The sequence below is a fragment of the Symphalangus syndactylus genome, chromosome 16 (genome assembly GCF_028878055.3).
Source record: "Symphalangus syndactylus isolate Jambi chromosome 16, NHGRI_mSymSyn1-v2.1_pri, whole genome shotgun sequence".
NCBI classification, from domain to species: Eukaryota; Metazoa; Chordata; class Mammalia; order Primates; family Hylobatidae; genus Symphalangus; species Symphalangus syndactylus.
Genome location: NC_072438.2, coordinates 18629882 through 18644466, shown reverse-complemented (window position 1 = coordinate 18644466; position 14585 = coordinate 18629882). Strand labels below are relative to the sequence as shown.

General features: G+C 39.7%; 1 protein-coding gene across 2 annotated transcripts in view; it reads left to right on the top strand.

The window, feature by feature from the left end:
- Positions 1–1561: 1561 nt before the first annotated feature.
- CLNK (cytokine dependent hematopoietic cell linker) overlaps positions 1562–14585 on the top strand; it is a 195326-nt gene continuing 182302 nt past the window's right edge. The window contains exon 1 of one of the 2 annotated variants that reach the window (XM_063619396.1): positions 1562–1929. The gene's annotated coding sequence lies outside the window, so the exon portion shown is untranslated. Of the gene's footprint in view, positions 1930–12444; positions 12543–14585 lie in introns of those variants that run through there. The other variant, XM_063619397.1, reaches the window with a different exon arrangement.

Below are 14585 nucleotides of genomic sequence, written 5' to 3'. Positions count from 1 at the left end.
AAAAGGCTGGAGGCTGGAGCTTCCCCTCTTCCACTGCCCTTAGTGCCCCAAAACCACCGTGTAAATGGGCCTAGCTGGCCGCTAGATAATGGGAAGCTATGCAGAGGATAAAAGAGACATCAGGCTGACATGATTGCCAACCAACAGATGCATGAGTGTGATAATCCTGGATCACCCAACTGCCTCTCAACCCACTAGCACAGACCAGATGATCAGGTCTTGCTATAGGTCGAATATGTCCCTGCTAAAATTCATTTGTTAAAGTCCTAACCCCCCAATACCTCGGAATGCCTTCTGACATGGAGACAGGGTCTTTAAAGAGGTAATCAAGTTAAAATTGGGTAATTAGGGTGAGCCATCATTCACTGTGACTGCTGTCCTGATAAGAAGGGGAAATTTGGACAAAGACACAAGGAGAATGCCATGTAAACACAAAAACAAGGATACAAAGACACCCACAAGCCGGGGATAAAGGCCTGGAACAGATCTTCTCCTCACGGCTCTCAGGAGGATCCAACCCTGCAGACTCCTTGATCTCAGACTTCCAGAGGCCAGACTGTGAGACAATACAATTTGACCTTCTGTTTCGTTAGCCACTCAGGGCTCAGTCCTTTGTTAGGAAAACCCTACTTCTCCAGACCAAAAGAAGTGAGCAAGTGACACTCACAATCATGAACTAAATACAATGGTTACTGCTTTAAGCCCCTAATGCAGCAAAAGCTAATTAATAAAGTGGTTAAACTACTCGAGTCTCCCTAGTCTTCAGTTTTCACAATTACAAAATGGGATTTTAAATATGTTCCTTACATGGTTATTCGTAAGATTAAGGAGGATAATGCTTGCAAGTCGCTTAGCAATGTAATTGACTCATAATTAGCATTCAAAGAGTGCTTATTTTCATGTTTTCCTTGGGGTGTCTGTTAAGTCAAAACCAGAGTTATTTACCCAAGAAAATATAAACTTCTACCTTTGAATTTATTGTAAATAATGTTGGAGTTTGTTATGGAATTCAACATCAACTTATATAAAACTAGAATGTCAAGTCTCCAGAAGAGGAAACAGGCCCCCGGCAAGATCAGCTTAAATGGACCAAGATTAAGGCAGAAAGAAAATGTATGAAGCAGCTAATATGTGCCCAAACATTACTGCATGCCTTTATTTACAATGTTTTGTTTATTTATTGAAATATTTCTAAAATATAAATATTATCCTTCCATCACAATTGAGGAAATATCATTTCTTCAATGAAGGAAATATAGTCCTCAATTATCCCTCATTTTTTAAAAAAGTTTCTAAAATACAAATATTATTAACACTCAAACTGCTTGAGAAATAAACTTCAAAGTGCCCAAGATCCCACAGCTAATAATTAATACAGCAAGAATAAGAGGCAGGCATTTCTCCTTTAGTTCCCAGGTTCTCTCCTTAACACGTGGTCCATGTGTCTGGGATGGTCTCAGGAAGCCATTGCAAAATTAAGCCGCAAGATAATTAATGTCCACTATGCATATAAAGTGAGACTCGCAAAACCTGCCTTCCGTGTTTGAGTGTTGCCCAGCAGTTCCTTTTGTCGTGTTCTGGTAACTATGAAGTTGCCACATAAGGACACCGCGTGTCTTTAAAAACACCCTTTGCGTTGGAAGATTTCAGCCTCTGAAAGCTTCACGTATCGCACTCCAACCTAAGAAGAGGAAGTCCTGCCAGCCCTCAGGTCAGACCTCTCAGGTCTGTGGCTGCATTTCACAGGAAACCAAGCCTAAAACGGATCTATCAGGAGGTTTTCTGCTGAAGGGCACTGCTTAGCATTGAGAAGAATTCAACCCACCGCCTTACTAATTTCCAGCGCCCCGAGGTCTCTGCACTGCCGCCCCTCCTCACAGGAGACAGACACCTCAGCCTAGATCCCTTGGTGCTCTCCAGGCTGTTCAGGTAAACTCATTAGGCCAGCTCTTCTGAGTGAGCATCTCATGGTCATCTCCTTGTCATAAATGATCATTAGGAAAGACCTGAGCAGCAAGGAAAAATGTGTTTCTAACGTGGAAGTCTGGGCCTTCTATATAGCATCAAAGGAGCAAGAAGAAAGCCCTGAACTCAATTGTTAAAGATCCTTTCATTCTTTTGGGGGAAGGAATCAGGATACCTACCCACAGAAAATTAAAAGACTAAATGTTTTCAATCTTCTTTTCCTGGAGCTTGGACTCCCTGACTGTTTGCAACTGAAATCTAAAGACCAGGCCCCATGGCTGGCTTTCCTGGCTGACCTTCATTAACTAAACCCTCTAGAAAGAAAGCCTCCATTCAAAGTAGGTCATTCAAAGTAGAAGTTAACTCCTGGAGCCCTGTGGAAATATATTTTTAACATTTTCTAAAGTAATAGATTTTCTTTCTGCTTTGGTGTAGAGGAGACTTAGACTTTGGAATCATGCAGACATCCTTCCACTCACAAGAGTAAGGAGCTCAAAAGTGAGGTTAAAGTTGGGGTTAAATTCTCACTCTTGAAAAGTGCCGGGAGTCATCTCTACCAGGTTTTTCTTGGATAAAGCAAACAAACTGGAGTGAGACAGAAAAGAAAATAACTATCATCAAAATATGGATACTTTGATTTTAAAAGGTGTTGATATGTCTGAACTTTTTATCAGTACTGTTTTTATTACTTTACACCAGTGTTACTTATTTGGCTTCCCTGTTATGAGTATTACTTGTCTGTTATGTACGTGGCTATTTCTCTGGCTGTCTCTGTCTACGTCGCATGGCTCCTCAGTAGTGTTGTTCTTTGGATTTCCAGGAGCCTCCCAAACCACCGGGAATAATCATTTCAAATATCAAGAAGGCAATGGTAGGCCTGGTTAATTGAAGGCCTGTCAGAGAAACGACAGCACTTCAGAAATCCTCTGAGAAGCTTAAGATACAGTATGCCCTAGAGAAGTAGGAATGGCAACTGGCATTTACTTACCTTCAGCTCCTGCTGGCCTAGAGAGTTGGCTATTACTTTCCCTGGTTTACAGGTGAAGAACCTGAGTTCCTTAAGTAATATGTGCAAGGTTGTTCAGTCATGGATGTCAGTAACAGAATTCAAAAGGAAACTGATTTTCCTGACTGACTGATTGGAATGGTGAACAGTGTTAGTTTGCAGTTTCACAGAGCTCATCCCTAAACTCACTCCTGGGTGGTCTCTGACACCAACCATCTAAATGGTAGTATTTCTTTCTTATTCCCAACAAGCCCTCTCAGATGACTGTATAGGCAGGACCATTTGAAAACCAGTGCTTATAATCTTCTGTACCATCTGGCCAGCTCTGGCCTGAACACCAGGGGATTCTGTTTCTTGATCACTTTGCCATGAGTCAGGTGCTGTCTTAGAGAGACTGTAGGATTTGACGCCTGACCAAAATGGTGAGGATCCTGACTCTGCCACTTGGACCAGGGATGTTGTTTCATATATGATCCTCATTTCCTGCCCCTTTTTAATAGAGTAAGATCTCATGAGACTTGTATTGACAATTATTTAGCCTCAATAATATAACATTTATATTACATGAAATATGGTGCATTCTTAACACTTAGCAAGTATTCAATAAGTGTTGACTTTTTTCTCTATTACTTTCCTTTCCTCACTCCAAATCAGTTTTGATTTTATTCTTAAAATATGACCACAATCACCATAGAATTGATTAATACACATAAGTTTACAAATATTGTATTTTAATAATCTCATTAGAGAATGGTAATATTCCACAGTTGTATAGCCTTATATAATGTAGGCTTTTGAATACATATTTACTTCTTGAATGGTCTTAACAACTTAATGAAGTAGGCAGAGCACATATTAGAGCATTTATTTTTTATTTTTTTATTTTTATTTTTTATTTTTTATTATTATACTTTAGGTTTTAGGGTACATGTGCACAATGTGCAGGTTTGTTACATATGTATACATGTGCCATGTTGATCTCCTGCACCCATTAACTCGTCATTTAGCATTAGGTATATCTCCTGATGCTGTCCCTCCCCCCTCCCCCAACCCCACAACAGTCCCCAGAGTGTGATGTTCCCCTTCCTGTGTCCATGAGTTCTCATTGTTCAATTCCCACCTATGAGTGAGAACATGTGGTGTTTGATTTTTTGTCCTTGCAATAGCTTGCTGAGAATGATGGTTTCCAGCTTCATCCATGTCCCTATAAAGGACATGAACTCATCATTTTTTATGGCTGCATAGTATTCCATGGTGTATATGTGACACATTTTCTTAATCCAGTCTATCATTGTTGGACATCTGGGTTGGTTCCAAGTCTTTGCTATTGTGAATAGTGCCGCAATAAACATACATGTGCATGTGTCTTTATAGCAGCATGATTTATAATCCTTTGGGTATATACCCAGTAATGGGATGGCTGGGTCAAATGGTATTTCTAGTTCCAGATCCCTGAGGAATCGCCACACTGACTTCCACAATGGTTGAACTAGTTTACAGTCCCACCAACAGTGTAAAAGTGTTCCTATTTCTCCACATCCTCTCCAGCACCTGTTGTTTCCTGACTTTTTAATGATGGCCATTCTAACTGGTGTGAGATGGTATCTCATTGTGGTTTTGATTTGCATTTCTCTGATGGCCAGTGATAATGAGCATTTTTTCATATGTATTTTGGCTGCATAAATGTCTTCTTTTGAGAAGTGTCTGTTCATATCCTTTGCCCACTTTTTGATGGAGTTGTTTGTTTTTTTTCTTGTAAATTTGTTTGAGTTCATTGTAGATTCTGGATATTAGCCCTTGGTCAGATGAGTAGGTTGCAAAAATTTTCTCCCATTCTGTAGGTTGCCTGTTCACTCTGATGGTAGTTTCTTTTGCTGTGCAGAAGCTCTTTAGTTTAATTAGATCCCATTTGTCAATTTTGGCTTTTGTTGCCATTGCTTTTGGTGTTTTAGACATGAAGTCCTTGCCCATGCCTATGTCCTGAATGCCTAGGTTTTCTTCTCGGGTTTTTATGGTTTTAGGTCTAACATGTAAGTCTTTAATCCATCTTGAATTAATTTTTGTATAAGGTGTAAGGAAGGGATCCAGTTTCAGCTTTCTACATATGGCTAGCCAGTTTTCCCAGCACCATTTATTAAATAGGGAATCCTTTCCCCATTTCTTGTTTTTGTCAGGTTTGTCAAAGATCAGATAGTTGTAGATATGCGGCATTATTTCTGAGGGCTCTGTTCTGTTCCATTGGTCTATATCTCTGTTTTGGTACCATTACCATGCTGTTTTGGTTACTGTAGCATTGTAGTATAGTTTGAAGTCAGGTAGCGTGATGCCTCCAGCTTTGTTCTTTTCGCTTAGGATTGACTTGGCAATGCGGGCTCTTTTTTGGTTCCATATGAACTTTAAAGTAGTTTTTTCCAATTCTGTGAAGAAAGTCATTGGTAGCTTGATGGGTGTGGCATTGAATCTATAAATTACCTTGGGCAATATGGCCATTTTCACGATATTGATTCTTCCTACCCATGAGCATGGAATGTTCTTCCATTTGTTTGTATCCTCTTTTATTTCATTGAGCAGTGGTTTGTAGTTCTCCTTGAAGAGGTCCTTCACATCCCTTGTAAGTATTTTATTCTCTTTGAGGCAATTGTGAATGGGAGTTCACTCATGATTTGGCTCTCTGTTTGTCTGTTGTTGGTGTATAAGAATGCTTGTGATTTTTCACACTGATTTTGTATCCTGAGACCTTGCTGAAGTTGCCTATCAGCTTATGGAGATTTTGGGCTGAGACGATGGGGTTTTCTAGATATTTGACCTGAAGAATTTCTATTTTAAGGTGATTTCTACATAAAACTAATTTCATCATATTCTTATTTATTTTTTTATCATCCGTCTATCAAAGCCTTGGGTGTCTTACAATTCCTCAAATGTGCTAATCTTCTGGAAATATTAATATTTAATGAAAAATGATAGAAATTATTTTGGAATACCTTCCTAGCCAATTTCAAATCCTCAGAGTTTTTCACAGCACTGATACAAAGAAATTACTCAGTAATTATCTGTGGAACTATTCTTGCATAGCGGTTTATACTTTACAGAGTGCTTTCACTTTCATCATCTCATTTGGTCTTCAACATAATCCTATGAGCGAAGAAGGATGAGCACTCATAGCCTCATCTTTCAGATTAGAGAAACTGAGACTCAAGTTGTAGAATTCACTGTATAATTCAGCATACCTGGGCTGAAAGACTTGTCTCCCATATTGCTAGATAAGTGATCCTGAATAAAAGAAGAGAAAAATAAATAGTTAATTATGCAAGGGGAAGTTTAATTCAGGAGTTGGGTTCTAAATGTACTCAAAGTTACAGATGAAATGATGATCTCATCTGGATCCACACTGTGCATTTGTTCACTGAACAGGCTTGGCTCTGGAGAAGTCTATTCCACAGAATGACAGGATTGTTCAATGCTGAAAAATCTAGGTCATTTGGATTGTTGCTGTGCAATGGAAACTAAATTAAACAAAATGCCCTACATACGGTTCTGGTAAGCAATAAATGATATTATTATTATTATTATTATTGCTATTTGTATTAGTCCATTTTCACACTGCTGTAAAGCACTTCTCTGAGATTCAGCAATTTATACAGGAAAGAGGTTTAATTGACTCACAGTTCCGCATGGCTGGGGAAGCCTCACAAAACATGCAATCATGGCAGAAGGGGAAGCAGCCACCTTCTCCACAAGACAGCAGGAGAGAGAAGAGTGAGGAAGAGCATGGAAAACTGCCTTATAAAACCATCAGATCTCATGAGAACTCACTCACTATCATAAGAACATCACGGGGGAAACCACCCCCATGATCCAATCACCTCCTCCCTCCCTCAGCACCTGGGGATTACAAATCAAGATGAGATTTAGGTGGGGACAGAGAGCTAAACCATATTACTACTACTATAAGTTGTATTACTCTTTTCCAGTCTTGTTTAGACTACCTGGGCTTTTGTGTTTCTCCTTTGGATTTTAAATTTCCCTCAAAAATTTTTCAGGCTCTTCTGATCATGAAACAGCTCCTCAGAAAATCACTAGCATATACCAGCTGCTTAATAAATGACTGTTGAAAAAAATTACAGTGTTTTTGCCATTAGCCTTTAGATGTCCATGAGAATGGTGGGGTTTACTGGATCTATCTTCACCCCATCTTCACCGCAGGGCCAGCCTGTAAATGGTGGTAAATATATAGCAATCCCTAAATCTTGGTTTATTTTCTTATACTTTTTTTCCTCTAAAATTTGCCTTCAGTACCATCTCAATGCATTAAACAATCAATGGAGAAACAATCACAGTTGGGTATGTTCTGATTTAATCCAGGCCTAGAAGTGCCTGCCTCTAATCAGTGTGTTTATGCCATCATTTATGATAGCCAAAAAAAAAAAAAAAAAAAAACAGGGGTGAAACAGAGGTAAACTTAAAAATAATAAAATAAAATATCTGTTAGGATTTTGGCAAATTTGGAGACTATTTTTCTATAGTCTCACTTTACGTGAACAGGAAAAATCACTTTAATAATAACAGCAGAGAGAAGGAAGATCCAAAGAAAAGAGAAGGAGGAGGAGATGGAAGAAAAATGAAGGATAGAGGAAGGAAAGGAACATGAGAAAGCTAAATGAACAGGAAAAAGGATAAAAAGTCTATTCACTACAAAATGGAATAAAAGGAGAGAGAAAGAATCTTACCACTAAAGGAAGGAAACCCTTTCTGCAGAATCAGGAAGCTGAAGAGAAAAAAGGAAATAGTTTTTAAAAACAAAACTCAATAGGAATAATAAATTCAGAAACTATAGATTGCATCAGTTCATTAAGAGTGTTTTCAAAATCATTTAAAATAAAAATGAATGCACAGTCACATTGCCTTGAGATACTTAAGGGAAGTTACTCATTACCAAGACAGTTGCAAAATCATATAAAAATATGCCATACATAATAGCAGAAAAACTAGGAAAGCACTCTCCATTACCCCTCAAAAAAAAAAAAAAAAAGAAATCTATAATAATCCATTTGACTTCAAAGGCCTCCACTAAATGGAAATCCAATAAAATTAAATGTTATATTTAATTAAATTGAGCTGATTGACCTGACTGGGGTATAGAATTAGAAATCCAATCAGCATATATTTTCCTCTAAGTATGAGCATCTCTAAAATGTAACTTTCTCATTTTTGATATGAAAATTAAAGAAAATACATATAACTCTGAATTGGAACCAAATTAATATCATCTGTATCTGAGAAATCTTGACTTCGACATGTTTACTCAAAGCTCCTACGTGTGTGCAAACACACACACATAGACACACACACACACACTTCTGGCCCTCTTCTCCAAATATACACACACGCTCCCTTTCTCAATTCCAAAAATCATTCACCATTTTGGGTATGTGTGATGTGATTGTGCAGAAAAAGTCAGATGTGTATTGTGTGGGTTTTATATTCTTTTCCTTTTTTCCTGTTTTAATGATTAAAAAAAGCCTTAAGCCTTAATATAGACCTTATTCTTGAGCCTTGACCCAGTTTTAACTGCACAACTACCTCCTACGTTCTCGATTCATTCAAAGCTTTTCTTTAGCCATTCACAGTTTGCTTTTGGTCATTTCCTGTATCTAGAAGGTATCTTGTAGATATTATTAGAATGACATTTCCTAAGCTTTAAAATAAATAGAGGCCAGTATTTTCATAAGCATTATCTTCTAGGAATAAGTAACTAATGTTTGGGAGCAAAACTATTTCTTTACCCTAAAATCATTTTTTTCTTCATGAAATATTAATTTTGGATCAGGTGAAATGCAGCAGCAATATTTATGATAAATGTCTCTTTGCAAGCTCAGTTTGGTAGTACTTGTGAATTCCCAGTGGAGAACAAGAGTTCTCAAGGATAACAAGGAAATGCGATTGTTGCATTACATATTTCTAATTGTTTAAACTGCTTGTGATACCATAAGGGTATTAATTATTTTTGGATTAAGACACACATGAAAATCCAGCCTATTTATAAAACAAGCGTCTGCTTCTTAAAACATTCACTCAGACCCCAGGTGGGTTCTGAGCTCAGAAGCAGGCATCCTGGTTTTAGTGCCCAAATCGAATGTATGTTCTTTGGAAATCTTATGGATACTTTCATCTGCAGAACCCTGTTTTCTTTATTTGAGTTTTCTAAAATATAGGTGTGATTCTTTAACCCTCAAATCCATTATCTTTTATTTCATGCTTCAACTTCTGGGATTCATGTGCAGAACCTGCAGGTTTGTTACATAGGTATACATGTGCCATGGTGGTTTGCTGCACCCATCCAACCCATCATCTAGGTTTTAAGCCCCGCATGCTTTGTCCTAATTAGGTATTTGTCCTAATGGTCTCCCTCCCCTTGCCCCAAACCCCCCAACAGGCCCCAGTGTGTGATGTTCCCCTCCCTGTGTCCATGTATTCTCATGGACATGAACACGGATGAAGCTGGAGGCCATCATTCTTAGCAAACTAACACAGGAACAGAAAACCAAACACCACATGTTCTCACTCATAAATGGGGGTTGAGCAATAAAATCAAATCCATTATCTTTACAAAACATTTTCAAGCCACAAATTACTTAATGAGCTAATCAAATGTAATCATTGAGACCATCCGCCCCAAAGCTGTGGGGTGTGACCAAATAGATGGTTGAGGCAGGGGTCTCTCCACTCAGGATGTGAACCACCCTGTGCACCTCTCTTTGACATGGTCCCCTTTATACCTGGAGGAGAGTACAGTGAGCCCCGTAGGGAGACAACACACACTATTTCTCAAACTGGGGTTCATTTTGGATCCCCAGAGAGTTCTAGGTCAGGGTTAATAAATTATATGGGAACTGTATTAATGAAATGAAAGCACAGAGTTCCAACCCAAAGTAAATTCATTATGAGCATATTCTGGCTCTTTTGCTTAGGCTTTAGGCCCTGATACATACTCAGGCAATTTTATTGCCCATGTTGGCATTTGCAATTAGATTTGCATTGGCATCTAGCACTCAGTACAGTGGTGTTTTTTCTTGTTGGAGAAATAAGCTGGCATCATGAAAACAGGCAGCCTCTCCCTGTGGACTCTCGGAGGACCCTGGGCTACTTTGCACCTCCACACTGCTCCACCCAACACATCTCCTTCTGCCTGGTCCCTCCCTGACAGTGAGCCCCTGAAAGCACGGTGTGGTCTCCTCTTGAGACCTTCAGAGCTTCTTTCAGCTTCCCCACAGCAGAGTCGACTCTGGACCTATTAATATCACCCATGCCAAGTGCCCTGCTATGACTCCGGGTTCCACAAGCAGAACTGACAGATGACACCTCAGTTTCACTTCTCTTTGACAGAGAGAGCTATGCATGGGCTTTATTTCTGTGGCTAACCAGGAAGAGAAACTGAAACAATTCCTACAGAAAGTGAATGCACACACACCATGAGATGTGCTCCATTTCTGGGGCATTCCAGCTTCTCAAGGTCTCCAAATCAAGGCAAGAAGATGTTGCATACTCTTTGATCTGGGTCAGATCTTGAAGTAAGACCTCTTGGAGAAAGACCTGCAAGGCTGACGCTCCACAGCCTACAAGTCCTGCCTCCCCTTCCATTATCATAGCCCATGTGGGAGTTAGGGTTACTTCTTTTTTTTATTAACATTAGGTATTTACCCTAATACTATCCCTCCCCCAGGCCCCCCACCCCCTACAGGCCCCAGTGTGTGATGTTCCCCTCCCTGTGTCCATATGTTCTCATTGTTCAACTACCACCTATGAATGAGAACGTGCAGTGTTTGGTTTTCTGTCCTTGTGATAGTTTGTTGAGAATGATGGTTTCCAGCTTCATCCATGTCCCTGTAAAGGACATGAACTCATCCTTTTTTATGGCTGTGTAGTATTCCATGGTGTATATGCGCCACATTTTCTTAATCCAGTCTATCACTGATGGACATCTGTCCTATCAACATAGTGTTGGAAGTTCTGTCCAGGGCAATCAGGCAAGAGAAGGGGAGTTGGGGTTACTTCTAACGGGAGTTGTGGTGAAGCTGGGTAAGAACCTGTTCCATAGAAAGCTGTGTAGATCCCTCTGGGGCATATTTTTCCCTGTGTTCCCATAATACATTACACTCTATGCTCTCTAATTCCTAGGATCTGGAATGTGAGGGGCACATAGTAAAGCCTCATAAATAGTTGCAGATACAGTAGTAAACTCTACCCTGTACAATTGCAAGAGCCTGGACTTTACTTCTTCACTGCCTATAAATAAGACCTGAGAGAGAAACTGATGCTTGACATGATTAGAAAACTTTTCCATGATCAAATTGTTAAAATTTTTAGATGTGATAGGTTTTTTTAAAACATTCCGCTAAAAATTGACTCAGAAATAATTCTAAGTGTACGGAGGATTATTTACAAGCAGTGCCAGTTCCTAAATGTCTATTTAAGATGTGTTTGGAACAACAAGGTGAATGAACATGTGATTATTTGGTGCTTTCCATAAGAATGAGAAAAATCAGTGTGTTCACTGACAAGCTGCCAGTCAGTGGTGCTGGGTAGATGGAGATGGGAATAGACTGACGCTCATGTCCACTCCCTTCTGCCTCCCTGCCTGTTAAAATACCTGGGACATTTAGACAATGTTCATACCTGGGCTTTTCCCTAAAACAAATGAATCAAACTTTCTGGGACATTATATTTTTTAAAGTTTCCAGGTAATTCCAAAGCATAGGTGGGTACAAGATTCTATGATTACATCAGTGGTTATTAGCAGATGCTTACCTAAGCATCTTTCATTTCTAACTAAGTGCCACTTTAAGGCACTTAAAGTGATATAAGGCATTTAATTAATCTTCAAGTTCAGATTCATATTAATCACTCTTTCCCTCATGTCTTAGATATGGTATTTTTTCATGTAATCCTCATAAGAGTCCTAAGGGTAGCTGTTGTGCTACCTGCATTTTACAGATAAGCACACGGAGGCTCAGAATGGTTAAACAGTTGTCCCAAAGCATAACTGTGAGAAACAAACTCACCTGTCCAAACCCAAAGAATGGACTCAGAGATCCGGAGAACAGCAAAAGTGAGACTTTGAATGGCGGTCTTGCAAGATCCAGTGTCTGGCATGCACTCACACCCAGCAATTTCAATTTCAACAAGCAATTTATCCCATAGTGCGCAGGTCCCTCCCCCACTTCCTCGTAGGCTGAGGTCTATGGGGTCACAGTCTTCCCTGACATTGCCTATTGATTGTCAGGCAAGAACTCTAGGTGGTTTTTTTTAGGGTTGTCTTGCTGCATTTTGTCACAGCCCACAATGCGTTGCAATCTTAGTTCAGCCGCTCTTTAAGTATTTGACTTATGACCTAAGTAGCTGCGTAGGCTGATAAGAAGAGACAAAGCGAGCTATTTTGCATACTAGCAAACTTTTATCTTACACTAAACTTCTTTAGTTCGGGTGAGGGCAACTAAGTTGGGGGGAAGCTGTTTCTTCTATGGTTTGCTGACCTAAGCCGATTCCAGGCACTTCGTCTTGAAAATGGACCACGGTATGCATTATTTCCTTTATAACTAAAACATGTTTGGTTTTGTATAAAATGAGGATCATAATACAGACCCTATGAGGTTACTGAGGTGGGGAGATGGAGGATATATAACAGGTGATCTGTGTTCACTGCCTTGTCTTTGAAAATGCACACATGAGGAAGGGAAGGGCCCTGTATTCTCTATAATTTATTACCTTCAAAAAGCCAGTGGACATAAGACTCTTTCTGACTGACTCACCACATCCTTTGCACAATGGCTAAGATCAGATCAGAGTGTGGTGCTTTCAATGTGTCAGCCATTCTGAGTAGAGCACAGCTGTTTCCCCTGTAGAATGCCATCTCTTCTGTCTTGCTGATGACACTTTGTGGCTAACTCAGTCTCTGGTGAGGGTTACTAAGGCCTGAAATTCTGCTTTCTTTTTTTTTTTTTTTTTTTTTTTTTTTTTTTAGGTGGAGTTTCACTCTTGTTGCCCAGGCTGGAGTGCAGTGGTGCAATCTTGGCTCACTGCAGCCTCCACCTCCCTGGCTCAAGCAATTCTCCTGCCTCAGCCTCCGGAGTAGCTGGGATTATAGGCGCCCACCACCACGCCCAGCTCAGTTTTTGTATTTTTAGTAGAGACAGGTTCCATCATGTTGGCCAGGGTGGCCTCGAACTCCTGGCCTTAGGTGATCCACTCGCCTCGGCCTCCCAAAATGCTGGGATTACAGGCATGAGCCACTGCATCCAGCCTCAAATTCTGCTTTTTAAAATGTCAGAAGAATTTGGGATCTCTCTATAATATTTTTAAACTCTTATACAATAAAGTGCTTGCAACTCTCGAAAGCTACTAATATTTTTAACTTTTATTCAAATTTTAAAATACAAGCCTAATAAGCACTGATGTTACCAATCAAATAATATACAGAGGTTTACATATAAGGCAAAAATTAAGGATTCCTCCCTGATGCCTCGCGTTTCCATGCCTGCTATGGCAGAATCTCCTGCAGTTTGGCTCTGCACAGAGCTCTATTGGAGAAGACAATAAAATATAAGAAATGTAATGACATACTCTAACTTTTGAAACCATTTTCGTCACCAAATATTGATGGATTGTATTTTTTTTTAAATGAAACTATTTCCATTTCTTTGAGCTGAAAAAGACCTGTTTGGCCTAAGCTGCTCATTTTTCAGGTGAAGAAACGAAAGCCCAGAAAGCTCCAATGCCTTACTCAAAGCTGCACAGTGCATGGCAGGGCTGGGGCTGGAAGGCAGCTTCCTTGGCCACCTTGTCAGACCTCTGACTCGAGGCATAAGCCTTGCAGGGAACTGTCCTGCATCTGTGGTCCCCTTACTCTGTACACAAGAACTGGCCAAGATCCAGGCACACAGGGAGCCGTCTAGAAAGACTAATTTATTTTGTCCCATTTCAATGCTACTTAATGCATTCTGAAGAATGAAGTAGCTGTATAAGCAGCTATCATTAAGTGGTAGATACTCTTAAGGGATGGGGGATGGATCTGTCCTGTATGACTGTAATCAAGTAATTTAATCTCTATATAAATACTAATATTCAAAAATTGTCATCAATAACCCCACATACCCAAATATAACATGACTGATGCTAAAGCAACTTGCAAACTTTGCTTTGCTATACAAGTAATTGCATATCCATATTTTATAACATTTCATAGTTTGTAAGACATTTTTATATTCAGTTTATTTCACACTTAAGACGTGCTGTAAAAGAAAGATATTGATACTACTATTTATAAACTAGGAGGGACCAAGTGTTCCTTCAAGGCCACGCGGCTAGTTAATGACAGCACTGGAACTGAACAGAGGTCTCTCAGCTTCCAGTCCAGGACCCTTCCAGTATTTGATGTGCATTCTTTGTATTACACTGATGAAAGTTCAAGTCCCCTTCCCCACTGCCATGATGGAAATAACTTCCAAATGAGACCACGGACTAGACACTCTACACACTGCCACAGTGGGCCATCAGTGAATGAAAGCCTAACAGCCGCCTCCCCTTGCCCTGCTGTCAATATTGACCTACAAGCATAAGA